General features: G+C 40.0%; 1 long non-coding RNA gene and 2 pseudogenes across 1 annotated transcript; all 3 read left to right on the top strand.

The window, feature by feature from the left end:
* The first annotated feature begins 251 nt into the window (after positions 1 to 251).
* Positions 252 to 6,078, top strand: LOC129397418 (uncharacterized). Its single transcript, XR_008624787.1, has 3 exons — positions 252 to 473; positions 2,290 to 2,359; positions 5,778 to 6,078. It is a non-coding gene; the product is annotated as an uncharacterized LOC129397418 (long non-coding RNA).
* A 504-nt stretch (positions 6,079 to 6,582) lies between these two features.
* On the top strand, positions 6,583 to 7,512 carry LOC100996002 (olfactory receptor 5H14-like; annotated as a pseudogene).
* Positions 7,513 to 16,804: 9,292 nt separating this feature from the next.
* Positions 16,805 to 17,796, top strand: LOC100967351 (olfactory receptor 5H15-like; annotated as a pseudogene).
* Positions 17,797 to 18,541: the final 745 nt, after the last annotated feature.

Here is an 18,541-nt window from a genome sequence, read left to right on the forward strand (position 1 = left end):
GCAAGTGAAGAATGACAAAAGAAGTGAAAATGGCCAGTTCCTGCCTTAACTGATGACAGTACCTTGTGAAATTCCTTCTCATGGCTCATCCTGGCTCAAAAGCTCCCCCACTGAGCACCTTGTGACCCCCACCCCTGCCAGACAGAGAATAACCCCCTTTGACTGTAATTTTCCACTACCTACCCGAATCCTATAAAACAGCCCCATTCCTATCTCCCTTTGCTAACTCTCTTTTCCGACTCAGCCCGCCTGTACCCAGGTGATTAAAAAGCTTTATTGCTCACACAAAGCCTCTTTGGTGGTCTCTTCACACAGACGCATGTGAAATTTGGTGCCGTGACTCAGATCGGGGGACCTCCCTTGGGAGATCAATCCCTGGTCCTCCTGCTCTTTGCTCCATGAGAAAGATCCACCTACGTCCTCTGGTCCTCAGACCAACCAGCCCAAGGAACATCTCACCAATTTTAAATTGGGTAAGTGGCCTCTTTTTATTCTCTTCTCCAATCTCTCTCACTATCCCTCAACCTCTTTCTCCCTTCAATCTTGGCGCCATCCTTCAATCTCTCCCTTCTCTTAATTTCAGTTCCCTTCCTTTTCTGGTAGAGACAGAGGAGACGTGTTTTATCCGTGAACCCAAAACTCCGGCACCAGTCACAGACTTGGGAAGACAGTCTTCCCTTGGTGTTTAACCACTGTGGGGATGCCTGCTTGATTATTCACCCACGTTTCAGAGGTGTCTGATCACGGCCAGGATGCCTGCCTTGATCCTTCACCCTTAGTGTCAAGCACCACTTTCCTTGGGGGCAAGCACCACCCACCCCTTCTCTCTGTGTCTCTACCCTCTCTTTTCTCTCCACTTTCTTGGGGGACAAGCACACCCCACCCCTTCTCTCTGTGTCTCTACTCTGTCTTTTCTCTCCACTTTCCTGGGGAGCAAGCACCCCCCATCCCTTCGCTCCATGTCTCTACCCTCTCTTTTTTCTTCACTTTCCTGGGGGCAAGCACCCCCCTACCCCTTCTCCTTATGTCTCTACCCTCTCTTTTCTCTGGGCTTGCCTCCTTCACTATAGGTAAACTTACACCCTCAATTCCTCCTTCTCCCTTAGCCTGTGTTCTCAAGAACTTAAAACCTCTCCAACTCACACCTGATCTAAAACCTAAATGCCTTATTTTCTTCTGCAATGCCACTTAACCCCCATACAAACTCGACAATGGTTCCGAATAGCCAGAAAATGGCACTTTTGATTTTTCCATCCTACATGATCTAGATAATTCTTGTCATAAAGGGCAAATGGTCTGAAGTGCCTGATGTCCAGGCATTCTTTTACACATCGGTCCCTCCCTAGTCTCTGTTCCCAATGCAACTCATCCCAAATCCTCCTTCTTTCCCTCCCACCTGTCCCCTCAGTCCCAACGCCAAGCATCACTGAGACTTTTCAATCCTCCTTTTCTACCAACCCATCTGACCTCTCCCCTCATCCCCAGACTGCTCCTCAGTTCACTCCCTGCCAGGCTGAATCAGGCTCCAATTCTTCCTAAGCTTCTGCTCCTCCACCCTGTAATCCTTCTATCACCTCCTCTCCCCACACCCAGTCCAGCTTACAGTTTCATTCCATGACTAGCCCTCCCCCACCTGCCCAACAATTTCCTCTTAAAGAGGTGGCTGGAGCTAAAGGCATAGTTAAGGTTAATGCTCCTTTTTCTTTATCCAACCTCTCCCAAATCAGTTAGTGTTTAGGCTCTTTTTCATCAAATATAAAAACCCAGCCCAGTTCATGGCTTGTTTGGCAGCAACCCTGAGACACTTTACAGCCCTAGACCCTGAAAGGTCAGAAGGCCATCTTATTCTCAATATGCATTTTATTTTATTACACAATCCACCCCTGACATTAAATAAAACTCCAAAAATTAAATTCCAGCCCTCAAACCCCACAATAGGATTTAATTAACCTCACCTTCAAGTTGTACAATAATAGAGTAGAGGCAGCCAAGTAGCAGTGTATTTCTGAGCTGCAATTCCTTGCCTCTACTGTGAGAGAAACCCCAGCGACAACTCCAGCACACAAGAACTTCAAAACACTTAAGCCACAGCAGTCAGGCATTCCTTTAGGATCTCCTCTCCCAGGATCTTACTTCAAGTGCTGGAAATCTGGCCACTGGGCCAAGGAATGCCCACAGCATGGGATTCCTCCTAAGCCATGTCCCATCTGTGCGGGACCCCAGTGGAAATTGGACTGTCCAACTAGCCCAAGGCTCTGACTGACTCCTTCTCGGATCTTCTCGGCTTAGCAGCTGAAGACTGATGCTGCCCGAACACCTCAGAAGCCTCCTGGACCATCACAGATGCTTACAGTGGAGGGTAAGTCCATCCCCTTCTTAATTAATATGAAGGCTACCCAATCCACATTACCTTCTTTTCAACAGCCTGTTTCCCTTGCCCCCATAACTGTTGTGGGTATTGACGGCCAGGCTTCTAAACCTCTTAAAACTCCCCAAATCCAACATTCTTTTATGTACTCCTTTTTAGTTATCCTCACCTGCCCAGCTCCCTTATTAAGTCGAGACATTTTAACTATATGTTAAAATGCCCATTACTATCCCATTAAAACCTAATCACCCTTATCCCACTCAATGCCAATATCCCATCCCACAGCATACTTTAATAGGATTAAAGCCTGTTATCACTCGCCTGCTACAGCATGGGCTTCTAAAACCTATAAATTTTCCTTAAATTCCTGCATTTTACCTGTCCAAAACCGGACAAGTCTTACAGGTTAGTTCAGGATCTGTGCCTTATCAACCAAATTGTTTTGCTATCAACTCTATAGTGCCCAACCCATACACTCTTTTGTCCTCAATACCTTCCTTCACAACTCATTATTCTATTCTGATCTTAAAGATGCTTTTTTCACTATTCCCCTGCACCCCTCATTCCAGCCTCTCTTTGCTTTTACCTGGACTGATCCTGACACCTATCAGCCCCTGCAGGTTACATGGGCTGTACTGCCACAAGGCTTCAGGGACAGCCCTTATTAATTCAGCCAAGCTCTTTCTCATGATTTGCTTTCTTTCCACCCCTCCGCTTCTCACCTTATTCAATATATTGATGACCTTCTACTTATAGACTCTCCTTTGAATCTTCTCAACAAGACACCCTCCTGCTCCTTCAACATTTATTTTACAAAGGATATGGGTATCCCCCTCCAAAGCTCAAATTTCTTCTCCATCTGTTACCTACCTTGGCATAATTCTTTACAAAAACACACATGCTCTCCTGCCAATTGTGTCTGACTGATCCCTCGAACCCCGACCCCTTCTACAAAACAACAACTCCTTTCCTTCCTGGGCATGATTGGATACTTTTGCCTTTGGATACCTGGTTTTGCCATCCTAACAAAACCGTTATATATCACAAAAGGAAACCTAGCTGACCCCACAGATCCTAAATCCTTTCCCTACTCCTCTTTCCATTCCTTGAAGACAGCTTTAGAGACTGCCCCCACTCTAGCTCTCCCTGACTCATCCCAACCCTTTTCATTACACACAGCCAAAATGCAGGGCTGTGCAGTTGGAATTCTTACACAAGGTCTGGGACCATGCCCTGTAGCCTTTCTGTCGAAACAACTTGACCTTACTGTTTGTTTTAGGCTGGCCATCATGTCTCCGTGCAGTGGTTGCTGCCACCCTAATACTTTTAGAGGCCCTCAAAATCATAAACTATGCTCAACTCACTCTACAGTTCTCATAACTTCCAAAATCTATTTTCTTCCTCACACCTGACGCATATACTTTCTGCTCCCCAGCTCCTTCAGTTATACTCAATCTTTGTTGAGTCTCCCAACAATTATGATTGTTCCTTCAATCCAGCCTCCCACATTATTCTGGACACCACACCTGACCCCCCATGACTGTTTCTCTCTGATCAACCTGACATTCACCCCATTTCCCCATATTTCCTTCTTTCCTGTTTCTCACTTCTTTCCCCGTATTTCCTTCTTTCCTGTTTCTCACTTTTCCTGTTTCTCACCCTGATCACACTTGTTTATTGATGGCAGTTCCACCAGGCCTAATCGTCACTCACCAGCAAAGGCAGGCTATGCTATGGTATCTTCCACATCTATCATTGAGGCTACCACTCTGCCCTCTTCCACTACCTCTCAGCAAGCCGAACTCATTGCCCTAACTCGAGCTCTCATTCTTGCAAAGGAAATACATGTCAATATTTATACTGACTGTAACTATGCCTTTCATATCCTGCATCACCATGCTGTTGTATGGGCAGAAAGAGGTTGCCTCACTACACAATGGTCCTCCATCATTAATGCCTCTTTGATAAAAACTCTTCTCAAGGCTGCTTTACTTCCAAAGGAAGCTGGAGTCATTCACTACAACGGCTATCAAAGGCATCAGATCCCATTGCTCTAGGCAACGCTTATGCTGATAAGGTAGCTAAAGAAGCAGCTAGCGTTCCAACTTCTGTCCCTCACTGCCAGTTTTTCTCCTTCTCATCGGCCACTCCCACTTACTCCCCCACTGAAACTTCCACCTATCAATCTCTTCCCACACAAGGCAAATGGTTCTTAGACCAAGGAAAATATCTCCTTCCAGCCTCACAGGTCCATTCTATTCTGTCATCATTTCATAACCTCTTCCATGTAGGTTACAAGCCACTAGCCCGTCTCTTAGAACCTCTCATTTCCTTTCCATCATGGAAATCTGTCCTCAAGGAAATCACTTCTCAGTGTTCCATCTGCTATTCTACTACTCCTCAGGGATTGTTCAGGCCCCCTCCCTCCCCTACACATCAAGATCGGGGATTTGCCCCTGCCCAGGACTGGCAAATTGACTTTACTCATGTGCCCCGAGTCAAGAAACTAAAATAACTCTTGGTCTGGGTAGAAACTTTCACTGGATGGGTAGAGGCCTTTCCCACAGTGTCTGAGAAGGCCAACACAGTCATTTCTTCCCTTCTGTCAGACATAATTCCTCAGTTTGGCCTTTCCACCTCTATACAATCCAATAACAGATTGGCCTTTATTAGTTAAATCACCCAAGCCCTTTCCAGGCTCTTAGTATTCAGTAAAACCTTCATAGCCCTTACTTTCCTTAATCTTCAGAAAAGGTAGAATGGACTAATGGTCTTTTAAAAACACACCTCACCAAGCTCAGCCACCAACTTAAAAAAGACTGGACAATACTTTTACCACTTTCCCTTCTCAAAATTCAAGCCTGTCCTTGGAATGCTACAGGGTACAGCTCAATTGAGCTCCTGTATAGACACTCCTTTTTATTAGGCCCCAGTCTCATTCCAGTCACCAGCCCAACTTGGACTGCACCCCAAATACTTGTCATCTCTACTATCTTCTGTCTAGTCATACTTCTATTCACCATTCTCAACTACTCATAAATGCTCTGCTCTTGTTTACATTGCTGGTTTACACTGTCGTGGGTCCTCCCAATTTTTAGTACTTTCATACCTGTTTTTCTCCTTCTCTTATTTGGACCTTGTGTCTTCTGTTTAGTTTTTCAATTCATACAAAACTGCATCCAGGTCATCAACAATCATTCTATACAACAAGTGTTTCTTCTAACAACCCCACAGTATCACCCCTTACCACAAAATCTTCCTTCAGCTTAATCTCTCCCACTCTAGGTTCCCATGCCTCCCCTAATCCCACTTGAGGCAGCCCTGAGAAATACCGCCCATTATTTCTCCAAAATTTTTGCTGCCCCAACACCTCAACACTATTTTGTTTTATTTTTCTTATTAATATAAGAAGACAGCAATGTCAGACCTCCGAACCCAAGCATGCACGTATTCATCCAGATTGCCTGAAGTAACTGAAGAATGACAAAAGAAGTGAAAATGGCCAGTTCCTGCCTTAACTGATGACATCACCTTGTGAAATTCCTTCTCCTGGCTCATCCTGGCTCAAAAGCTCCCCCACTGAGCAGCTTATGACCCCCACCCCTGCCAGCCAGAGAACAACCTCCTTTGACTGTAATTTTCCACTACCTACCCAAATCCTATAAAAAAGCCCCACCCCTATCTCCCTTCACTGGCTTTCTTTTCAGACTCAGCTTGCCTGCACCCAGGTGAAATAAACAGCTTTATTGCTCACACAAAGCCTGTTTGGTGAACTCTTCACACACAAGTGCATGAAATTTCCCATCTGAAAGTATTTGGTGCATTCTTATATTATGAAATATAAAGTTTAAGAATCTTCACATGGCATTTATTGCATTGATTTTTATCCAGATCTTTCAAAAACCTGTTCCCCAGGAACTCCATTCATGTACCAGACACAGGATTATTCTACCACATAAGAGTGTGCACATAAATTTAGTATACCAGAGAATGCATATTACTACCCAATTTTTAAACCAAAATATTTATATTTTTTCATTTATTTAACATCTTAAATATAGGATTTCTTCTTTATGGCAATGGTAAAAAACTAAGAGGTCTCTTATAATCGCACTGTTTATTTCAACACGTCTTCCACAGATTCAACTCATAATGCCATTGCAAATTTGCCTTTCATTTGTTGCATTTTATTTTAGAGGACATGCAGTGAGGACATGGAAGAGGAAAATGCAACATTGCTGACAGAGTTTGTTCTCACATTATTTTTATATCAACCTCACTGGAAAATACCCCTGTTCCTGGCATTCTTGGTAATATATCTCATCACCATCTTCGGGAATCTTGGTCTGATTGCTGTCATCCGGAAAGACCCTCACCTTCATATCCCAATGTACTTATTCCTTGAGAATTTAGCTTTTGTGGATGATTTGTTATCATCCACATGACTGTGAAGATGCTGATCAACTTCTTCACTAAGAGTAAGTTGATTTCTCTCTGAATGCTGGATACATTTTTTTTCCTTTGCAATTGGTGTAACCACAGAATGTTTTCTCTTGGCAACAATGGCATATGATCGCTATGTAGCCATATGCAGACCTTTACTTTATCCAGTCATTATGACCAATGGACTGTGCATCTGGCTATTAATCTTGTCATTTCTAGGTGGCCTTCTTCATGCTTTAATTCATGAAGGTTTTTTATACAGATTAACCTTCTGTAATTCCAACACAATACATCACTTTTACTGTGACATTATCCCATTGTTAAAAATTTTCTGTACTGATTCTTCTATTAACTTTCCAATGGTTTTTATTTTCTCATGTTCAATTCAAGTTTTCACCATTGGGACTGTTCTTGTATCTTATACATTTGTCCTCTCTACAATCTTGAAAAAGAAGTCTGTCAAAGGCATAAGAAAAGCCTTCTCCACCTGTGGAGCTCATCTCTTATCTGTATCTTTATACTATGGGCCCCTCGCCTTCATGTACGTGGGCTCTGCATCCCAACGGGCTGATGACCAAGATATGATGGAGTCTCTATTTTACACTGTCATAGTTCCTTTATTAAATCCCATGATCTACAGCCTGAGAAATAAGCAAGTAATAGCTTCATTCACAAAAATGTTCAAAAGAAATAATATTTAGATCTCTTACTCATCTCTCTTTTCTACTTACTAAAATAGTCACAAAATTGTGCAAATTAGAGGTACCTATGTTTTTGCCAGCATTAAAAGATTTTGCAATTATAACAGTACTAGCACTTTAATGACCTATGATGTCAGTACCTATTTAACTAATTAAAATATTCCTATGTTATTCAAAAACATTTGAGAAATTTTAGTCGTCTTCATAATAGAATAATGATGGCAGAAAGCAAATAAAAGTATTGTAGAGTATGGTATGTTAATCAACGTGTCTTATAAGTGCATTAAATGCAAAATAGTCTAGTTTATCCGATAAGCACTTAAGTATGATGTTTTTGATACTAACACAACTGTATCCCCCAAGACGTCTATCACATTTATCTTCATAGTGAAGATAGACTTGCGTTTAGGGGAAGACAGGTAGATCCCAGAATTCTACTAGCCATCAAGAGGTCTTTCAGTCCACTTACTGCAAAAGAGTGAATTTCACTTTTTGTAGGAAGTCAACTCATATATCAAATAAAGTAACAGAAATGGAAATGCAATGAGGACAACATGAGAAGGGTTTAACAGTGAAGGCACTGCCAATATGCAAGAGGGCCGGAGAGTGCTGTTAACTCTGTGTGCTTGTATGAGTAAGAAGAAGCATGCAGCCTCCAACTTCCTAAGATGGCTTCTAAGGCACTTTCCAGCTGTGATTGTGTTTTCGGACAATCTGAAAAGCGTCCCTAAATCAGATAATTAAACGAATAAATAGAACTTAGATTGAAGTAGGCATAGAAAAGAAAAGACAAATGGCATAATAGGAAGAAAATCCTCTTAATCTTCCGAGAAAAAAAAATATTAAGCTACTATGATTTTAAAAACCAATGGTTACAAGGTTATTGGAATGTGTTCTTGACAACCAGGGGCTTTAAATGTGTATCACCAAAGTTCAGTCACATCATAGTGTCCAGTGATTGGGAAGAAAACATGAAAATGAGGAAGAGTTCGGATATTTTCTGCTTCAAAAAGTCCTTGTTAGCCTTCTTCTCACTTCATACTCTTGAAGTATATGAGTCATCCATCTGCCATTCCACTCTGCCCTTTATCTTTCAACACTGAAATTCCTTTTACCTTGTCACTGATACCAAGGCCCTTACCCTAAAAATTACTCACATGTTATTTTGCAAACCTCTAGTTATTTTCTCCATCTTTCTAGCACTGATTTATTCCCCCATTTTGCTGTCAGATTGTTTTTTCAATTCCTTCAATTTCTTTTGTTGGATCATCATTGCTACCTGATTGTGTATATGTGTGTGTGTGTGTGTGTGTATATATATATATATAGCTACCTGATTGTGTATATATATGTGTATATATACATATGTGTGTGTGTGTATATATATACATATATATGTGTGTGTGTTTTAAGTGTCAATATCTATGTTTACATATGCTTATGTATACATGACAGGAGAGGAAGGCTTTTGCTGATTTAAAGTGGAAGTAAGGCAAAAATAAACTTTTTGCTTAAAGTGGAGCAGTAGCATTATTTGGATTATTCCAGTAGAAAGTTCCTACTTAGAGGTGAGTTGAGGGTTTCTAATTGGTTAAAGTAAACTTTTGTTAAGAACCTGCCATCAGAGTGAACAGGCAACCTACTCATCATCACTGGGCATTAGAAAAATTGAAATAAAAACCACAATGAGATACCATCTTATGTGAGTTAGAATGTCAATCATTAAAAAGACAGGAAACAACAGATGCTGGAGAGGATGTGGAGAAATAGGCACACTTTTCCACTGTTGGTGGAAGTGTAATTAGTTCAACCATTGTGGAAGACAATGTGGTGATTCCTCAAGGATCTGGAACCAGAAATACCATTTGACCCAGCAATCCCATTATTGATTATATACCCAAAGGCTTATCAATCATTCTGCTATAAAGACACATGAAGACGTATGTTTATTGCAGCAGTATTCACAATAGAAAACACTTGGAACCATCCCAAATGTCCATCAATGATAAACTGGATAAAGAAAATGCGGCACATATACACCATGGAATACTACGCAGCCATAAAAAAGAATGAGTTCATGTCCTTTGCAGGGACATGGATGAAGCTGGAAACCATCATTCTCAGCAAACTAACACAGGAACAGAAAACCAAACACTGCATGTTCTCACTCTTAAGTGGGAGTTGAACAATGGGAACACATAGACACAGGGAGGGGAATGTCACACACCGGGGCCTGTCAGTGGGTGGGGGTAAAGGGAGGGAAAGCATTAGAACAAATACTGAATGCATGCGGGGCTTAAAACCTAGATGATGGGTTGATGGGTGCAGCAAACCACCATGGCACATGTGTACCTATGTAACAACCTGCACTATCTGCACATGTATCCCACAACTTAAGTATAAAGAAAAAACAAGTTAACTTTTTCTTTATCACTCACAGTGAGTTGGGTTTCTATTATACTGGCTGCTTCAGGATGGTGGGGAACATAGTAACATAGTAAGACCAGTGAATTCCATGAACTTGGTCCCATTGCTCCAATTCATTTGCTGTGAAGTGAGCTCCATAATCAGGAGGAATGTTGTGTGGAATACCATGACAGTCAAGAAGGAATTCTATAGGTCCATGGATGGTAGCTTCAACAGAAGCATTGTGCATAGGGAAGACATTTCTGTATCCAAGTAAGTATCTATTCCACTAGGAGCAAAACACTACTTCTTTCATGACAGATGAAGTCCAGTGTAATCAACTTGACATCTAGCTTAATGATTACTGATTGGGGACTCAGTGTTGGCTTCTTTTGCTGGTTGATTGAGCACCTCACAATGGCCCTAGACAGGTTGGCTTTGGTAAGTGGAAATGCATGTAGCTAAGCCCAGGCATAACCTCCATCCCTATTACCACAGCCACCTCAGGCCTACTGGTATCCATAGATGGGTCATTCTATCCTCTTGATTATTAAAATTCTCCTCAGCTGAAGATTTTAATAATCAAGAGGATACACAGGTCAACATCCACATGAGCTACAAATACTGTCTTAGTCCACTTGTGCTGCTATAGCAGAATACCACAGATAGAGTAATTTACAAAAAAACAAAAACATACTTTTTCAGAGTTCTGGAGGGTAGGAAGTCAGGATCAAGATGCCATCAGATTGGATTTTCTGGTGAGGACTGCTATCTGCTTCCAAAATGAATCCTTCTTGCTGCATCCTCTGGAGGGTAGAAACACTGTATCCTTACATGGTTGAAGGTGGAATGGCAAAGCAAACTGAAGCATTCTGCTCATGGCTTCCCAAAATTCATATCCTTTTCATATGCAGAATACATTAAATTCTATCCTAATAGCCCCAGAGTTTTAGCACATTTCAGCATCAACTCAAAAGTCTAAAGGCTAAAGTCTCATCTAGATATCATCTAAATCAGATTATGAGTAAGACATAAAGTATTTTTCATTCTGAGGTAAATTACTCTCTAGATATAAACCTATGAAATCAAACAAGTTATGTGCTTCCAAAATACATGATGGGACAGAACAAATATTTCAATTCCAAAATGGAGAAATAGAAAAGAAGGAATAACAGGTCTCAATTAAGTCCAAAACCCAACAGTGCAAACAACATTAAATCTTAAGTCTTCAGGATAGCCTTGATGTTATGTCCCGCTTTCCAAATACACCGTGTTAGGGGTTGCATCAATAAGGCTCCTGGTTTCTTGCCTCTCTGTCTTTGTTGAGTGCATCCTACACCGCAGGTCCTATGGATTGCAGTCCAGTGCCTGTAGTTCTCAGGATGCCACTGTAGCTAGTGGCTATACTGGTCTGAGGTCTCCTGGCAGCTCTGTTTCCATAGATCTATGGAAAATTGCCCCATTTGGGAGTCTCTGTGGTGGCTCTGACCCTGTGACACGTCTCTGCTTGGGTGTTGAGATTATCTGAGGCATCCTCTGAAATGTAGGTGGAGAAATCCATGTGTCCATTCTGCAGGCTTGTGAATTAGCATCACATGGATGTCACCAAGGCTTACCAATTCTGCACTCTGGGGCAGTAGCTTCAGCTGCAGGTGTGCACACCTGAGACACAACTTCCATTCAACTTAGCTGGCAAAGGAGTTCTGTGTCATAATGCAGAGAGAAGAGACTTAAGGGGGCCCTGGGCAGTGAGTTTCCAGGTCCCCTCAAAGTCCTGGTGCTCTGGGACTGGCAGAGTCCAGTCCCAGATATGGGATATGGCAGGCTTGAAGATCTCTGAAATACTTTTGGACTCATTCTTGCATTGTCTTGATGAATAGCAGCTGGCTTTCTTCTATTATAAATAGACTAATATAGTGATCAAGTGATCACTTGGTCACACCATTGGCTTTCTTTTTGGAACATCCATCATTACTGCTTACATGACCAGGCTGAAAATTTTCTAAATCTTTACATTCTCCTTCCCTTTTGATGACAAATTCCATCTTTTAATAGCTCCTCTCTCCTTGCATTTTACTATAAGCCATTAAGAGAAGCCATGCAGCTCCCTCAACACTTTGCTGCTTATAGATTTTTTTCTGCCAAATATTATAATTCATTGCACTTAAGATTTGCCTTCCACAAAGTCCTAAGACACAGATACAACTCGGCCAAGTTCTTTGCCACTTTGTAATAAGGAGAGTGTTTCCTCTAATTTCCAATAAGATAGTCCTCATTTCCATCTAAGATATCATCAGAATATTTTTTATCATCCATATTTCTGCCCACATTCTGTTCATGACCACTCTAGTAATCTCTAAGAAGGATAAGGCTTTCCCTACCGCTCTTCCCTTGTGAATTCTAACCAGACTTGTCCTTAGTGCTTCATTCTTGAAAAATACGGGCTTTTTTCATCATTCACTTCAAAACTGCTATAGCCTCTACTCATTACCCCTATCCAAGACATTTCCACATTTTAGGTATTTGTTATAGGAACACTCCACTTCTTGGTACCTATTTCTGTCTTGGCCTATTTGTGCTGCTATAACAGAATGCCAGAGACTGAGTAGTTATAAATGATGAAAATTGATTTTATCACAACTCTAGAAGCTGGTATTTTCAAGATCCAGATGCTGACAGGTTTGGATGTCTGGTAGGGGTCCCCTCCCTGCTTCCTAGATGATGCCTTGAAAGCTCTTCTGGAGGAGAGGAACACTGTGTTCTCACCTGGTGAAAGGTACAAGAGCAAGGAAACTGAAGGCTGTGGGAAAACTTTTCTAATAAGGGCTTTAAGCCCATCAACAAGGAAAGAAGCCCTTATGACCTAAGCACCTACTAAAGGCCCCACCTCTTAGTACTATCACACTGGCCATTGTTTCAACACCTGAATTTTGGAGGGGAAACATTCAAACCATAGCAGATATCTATATAATTTACACCCAGTTAGAGACATCTCTCCCAGCACCTTGCCTCAAATATCATTGTCACCAGTTTTCTAATTATGCTCCTTTCAAGTCCCTGATCATCCAGCTTAATCATTAGACATAGCTCATAAATTGATATATAATCACACATTTATTCATTTCTCCTTTTAAGCAAATTGAACAACCAAGTACATCATTTAGGATTTTTCTAACTGGGAGGATTTCCTTTCACCACTGTCCTTCAGAAAAGTCCCAGAAAGGAGCTGTAGTACGGTAGCCACCAAAATATTGTGCAGTGCTTGATTATGTTGCACAACCGTCCAGGCCTGAGTCTTCTCTTTCAGTGTCAGTTGATTATAAGAACCTCCCCATGAGATTGTTGCTGAAGGCTCCCAGGGATAAGGCAGTGTAGCAGGGGTAAGGACCATGAGCATATGGGCCACTTCATATAATTTACCTGTTGCGTTAGTCTGTTCTGGCATTGCTATAAAGAACTATCAGAGACTGGGTAGTTTTTAAAGAAAAGAGATTTAATGGACTCACAGTTGCAAAGTCTGTACAGGAAGCATGGTTGGGGGGGCCTCAGGTAACTTACAATCATGGGGGAAGTTGAAGTGGAAACATGCATGTTGTACATGTCCAGAGAAGGAGGAAGAGAGAGAAGGGGGGAGGTGCTACACACTTTTAAACAACCAGATCTCATGAGAACTCACTATCATGAGAACAGAAAGGGGGAAGTCCACCCCTATGATCCAATCACCACACACCAGGCCCCTCTGCTAACACTGGGGGTTGGAATTCAACATGAGATTTGGGTGGAACAACATATCCAAGTGCATATCACTATCCGTGATCCAAGTGCAGATGATTTTATTTCTTTAATAAATACTTTTACTATCGAGAAAGTTACATGTCACTATTTAAATATGAAATATAAATATTGCAAGAAAGTAAATTCAATTTTATATTCTGAGTGGATGCTCCTTAACATGTTATTTTGTTAATGCTCTAACGAAAATTCTGAACATGCTACCACCATTTTCAAATCATTCAATAATACTTCATTGGATTTTATGTAAGTTGGGGTAAAGAACATATCCTTGAACTACCTGTTGAGGTCACACCCATGCTGGCCTCCCTGAACACACCTGGTCCTTCCTGCTTCTCTTTGCATAACAGCCACACTTATCATTTGTTGTTTCTTCAATGATCAAGGCTCTCTGATAATCTAGGTCTTCCCATGATGAAGACCTGTTGAATGGCAAATGTCCACAGGCATCACCTTGTTAGAAATGAAGGCTCTTGAGAAACCCACACCAGAACTGCTGGAAAAGAATCTGCATTTTGACAATATCACTAGGAAAGTCATAGGCATTATAGTTTGAGAAGCACAGACCTAGGACACCTCCCACTGCAAGCCACTCCCTGGCTTTGTTTTACATTTGCTCCTTGTCTTCGTCCTAGTAAAATTTCCTCTCGGATTTTAGCTTACAATGGGGGATCTACATATATGTCTAAAATTTGCATGTCTGAAATTTGCATGGCAAGGACAACTGTATTTGAGGTTGCTCCCAAAGAGGATCTAGAACTTTGGCTTTATTAAAATTATGTTTTGGTTACCTCAAATAAGACTATACTGAGTAAAGCACTAGCAGTAAATTTTACATATAAACTAAAGTTTGAACAAATATGCCAGAAGTGTCATCCATGGTGGTAAATAGTAACATAAAGTGTTATTTCAATTGTTAAAACTAGAAGTGTCTACCATGAAATGATGTTTGTGACTCCAGAAGTCTGTAATACCCATGGGGACAACCTGGACTTACACATGTGCAAATGCACAATGCCCATTAGAACAGCTTCAATCTGTCCTACAGGGAGTCCTCTGACACTCTTATGAGAATTTCAGTTTTCCACTCCTTCCTCTGGCAAAAGTCCCCAGTTGCACAACTGGGCCACTTATATGCTCAAATGAAATTTAATAAACAACATTTTACTGTGTTTGGAAAATGAAACCTTCAAAAAGAATGAGTATGCAATGAATGGCTACCTGTGTTATTGACATTGCTGTGCTACTGTATGCATTTCTTTTTAGAAAGCACAACGTGTTTAAAGGATATCCATAACTTCCTTCAAAATACGGGTAAGGAAGAAATAATTTCTCTAATTTTCCATATCATTTATAGAAATGTTGACAATGCCATTTAATTCATTAACATTTTAGATTGGGTAACAAGCTGTCATAATAGCAAGTACTAAACTGGATGACTCTGACTGGACTATTTTTATATTATAGTTTTATGACTATAATATTGATAAATAGTTATGACTGAATTGTTCCTTTAATATTTTACTATTTTCTTGATCTTATTATAATGAATTAATATGAACTAGGGCATTAAGCAATTAAAACTTGGTTTAAAGGTTCAAATTACACTGATTCTTAGAATTATTTCTTGGAATTGTTCTGATATTCTCCAATTAAAACTTTTAAGGTAAATCACTTACATATTAACTCCTGTATCCTTACACTCATGTTTGACAATAATTTGACATCTCACACTGTAAATGTTATTGATGCACATAAAAGTTGCATTAAGTAGAGTCCTGGTATTTCTGCTTTGGCTACTTTTGAAACCAATGTCTTTTGTCCCTGTATTTCTCTCTCTCTCCATATTCCAAATGTAGGATCAATGTGTTTAATTGGCCATCCTAGATCACTTCCTTTACTCTAGATGTAAGAAGAATGGAAAAATGAGTTTCTAGTTCTTTTGGCTTCCAGGGCAGTAGATAACCTCTGACAGCCTCTATGTCTTGGATGGCAAAATAAGGTCACATCTTGGCCATTAACAGGACATATGTTCACTTTGTTACCTCTTTAATATAACTGGCTTGAGTTGATTTTCTTGCCATCCTTTTTGTTTCTTTTTTGCTCTCCAATGGATACATCATTTTTAATTATGCCTTTGACTACCGCAATGAATCCAAGTAATCATTTCTATTGAAATCTCATGGGCTCATATTACTGATCAGAACACACCTAGTTGTCCAGATGATGCTCACACCAAAACCTTGTCAGAATATCTGAGTTCTCAATGTTTAATTTCCATCTTCCCAGTCACCAGGTAACTCCTCTCTCCTTCACTGACCACTTCATTCCCACAAAATATGTCACAGAATACTAGAGATTCTACATTCTGAATTCTTTAGAATATATCTCTTTGTCTTACCATCTCTTTCAATGTCATATCACACAAAGACTAGACACTTAACGTGCATTTGAATCAACTGGAGGGTATTTTCAAATAAAGACCCCAAGACCTCATTCCTGAAATAATTTCTATATTAAAACCTCACAACCTATATTTTTCAAAAACACTCTCTCAGATAGTATTTATGGGTAATCTGATTAGGGATTGCCTGGAACTTACTACAACTTTCTAATTTGTATCCCTGAGTCCAGTTTCTCTTCTTGCAGCATATTTTCTACACTATCAAAAACTAAATTTAAAAAATATATTAGGATATAATGTCCCATCTTAAAATTTTTGGCACATGCTTATTATATGAAGAATAAAGGTTAAAATTCTTCACATGGCATTTATTTCATTTTTTTTTTTAATTCAGACCCTTCAAAAATCTTTCCTGTTGACACTGGATCATATGCCAGACACACAATTTTTCTACTGCACTCAATAGTGTCCATAGAAATATACTGCATACAGAGAATGAGCCTCTTTTTATTAAAATCTGTTAATTACTGCACAGTTTCAAACCAAAATATATGATTTTTTCCATTTTTTCATTGCAACAAATACCATTTCATCAGTTATAGGACTGATTAAAAAATTGAGAGGGTTCTGATCATTTTAGGGTTTACTTCAACACCTCTTCCCCAATTTCAACTCATAATGCCATTGCAAATGTTCCCTTTCATTTGTTGCATTTTATTTTAGAGGACATGCAGTGAGGACATGGAAGAGGAAAATGAAACACTGCTGACAGAGTTTGTTCTCACGGGATTTTTATATCAACCACAGTGGAAAATACCCCTGTTCCTGGCATTCTTGGTAATATATCTCATCACCATCATGGGGAATCTTGGTCTGATTGCTGTCACCTGGAAAGACCCTCACCTTCATATCCCAATGTACTTACTCCTCGGGAATTTAGCTTTTGTGGATGCTTGGATATCATCCACAGTGACCCCAAAGATGCTGAATAACTTCTTAGCTAAGAGTAAGATGATATCTCTCTCTGAATGCAAGATACATTTTTTTCCATTGCAATTGGCGTAACCACAGAATGTTTTCTCTTGGCAACGATGGCATATGATCGCTATGTAGCCATATGCAAACCTTTACTTTATCCAGCCATTATGACCAATGAACTGTGCGTCCGGCTATTAATCTTGTCATATGTAGGTGGTCTTCTTCATGCTTTAATCCATGAAGGATTTTTATTCAGACTAACCTTCTGTAACTCCAACATAGTACATCACATTTACTGTGACATTATCCCATTGTCTAAGATTTCTTGTACTGATTCTTCTATTAATTTTCTAATGGTTTTTATTTTCTCAGGTTCAATTCAGGTATTCAGCATTGTGACTATTCTTGTATCTTATACATTTGTTCTCTTCACAGTCTTAAAAAAGAAATCTGATGAAGGTGTAAGGAAAGCCTTTTCTACCTGTGGAGGCCATCTCTTCTCTGTCTGTTTATACTATGGACCCCTTCTCTTCATTTATGTGGGCTCTGCATCTCCACAAGCAGATGATCAAGATATGGTGGAGCCTCTACTCTACACTGTCGTCATTCCTTTGTTAAATCCTATCATCTACAGTCTGAGAAATAAGCAAGTCATAGTTTCATTCACAAAAATGTTAAAAAGAAATGTTAAGGTTTCATACTAGTATCCTTTCTCTAATTACAAAAATAGTCACAAAATTGTGCAAGTTAGAGGTAACTATGTTGTTCAAACATTTTTGCAAATATAACTGTTCTAGCACTTTAATGAGCTAATGTTTTAGTACCTAATAAACTAATCACAATATGTCTAATCACAATATGTCTATGTTATTCAAAAGCATTCTAGAAATTTTTATCATGTTCATATAATAGAATAATGATCGCAGAAAGCAAATAAAATAGCCTAGTTCATCATATAACTACTTGAGTATGATGGTTTCGATACTAATACCACTGTATTACCTGAGATGCCCATCACCTTTAACCCATAGTGGAGGCAGATTTGTTTTTGAGTGAACAGAGGTAAATCCCAGTAATTCTGCTTACCATCAGAGGTCTTCCATTTCACTACATTAGGAAAGGGTGAATTCTATTCTGGTAGGGAGTCAACTCACAGGATAAGTAACAAAATAAACAGAAATTGAAATGCAATGAGAAAAATAAAAATAGAAGGAGATAACAGTGAAGGCACTGCCAAAGTGTAAGAGCATGTTCTTAACTCCGTGTGCTTGTATGAGTAGGAAGAGGCAGGCTGCTTCTAACTTTCTAGGATGGCTTTGAAGGGCCTTCCCAGCTATATTTATATGATTTTAGATATTCCGGAAGGCTTCCCTAATTCAGAAAATTAAAAGATTAAATAGAATAACTACATTTAGTGTAGGCATAGAGAAGAAATAAGTATCGTGATAG

Source organism: Pan paniscus, chromosome 2, assembly GCF_029289425.2.
Source record: "Pan paniscus chromosome 2, NHGRI_mPanPan1-v2.0_pri, whole genome shotgun sequence".
NCBI lineage: Eukaryota > Metazoa > Chordata > Mammalia > Primates > Hominidae > Pan > Pan paniscus.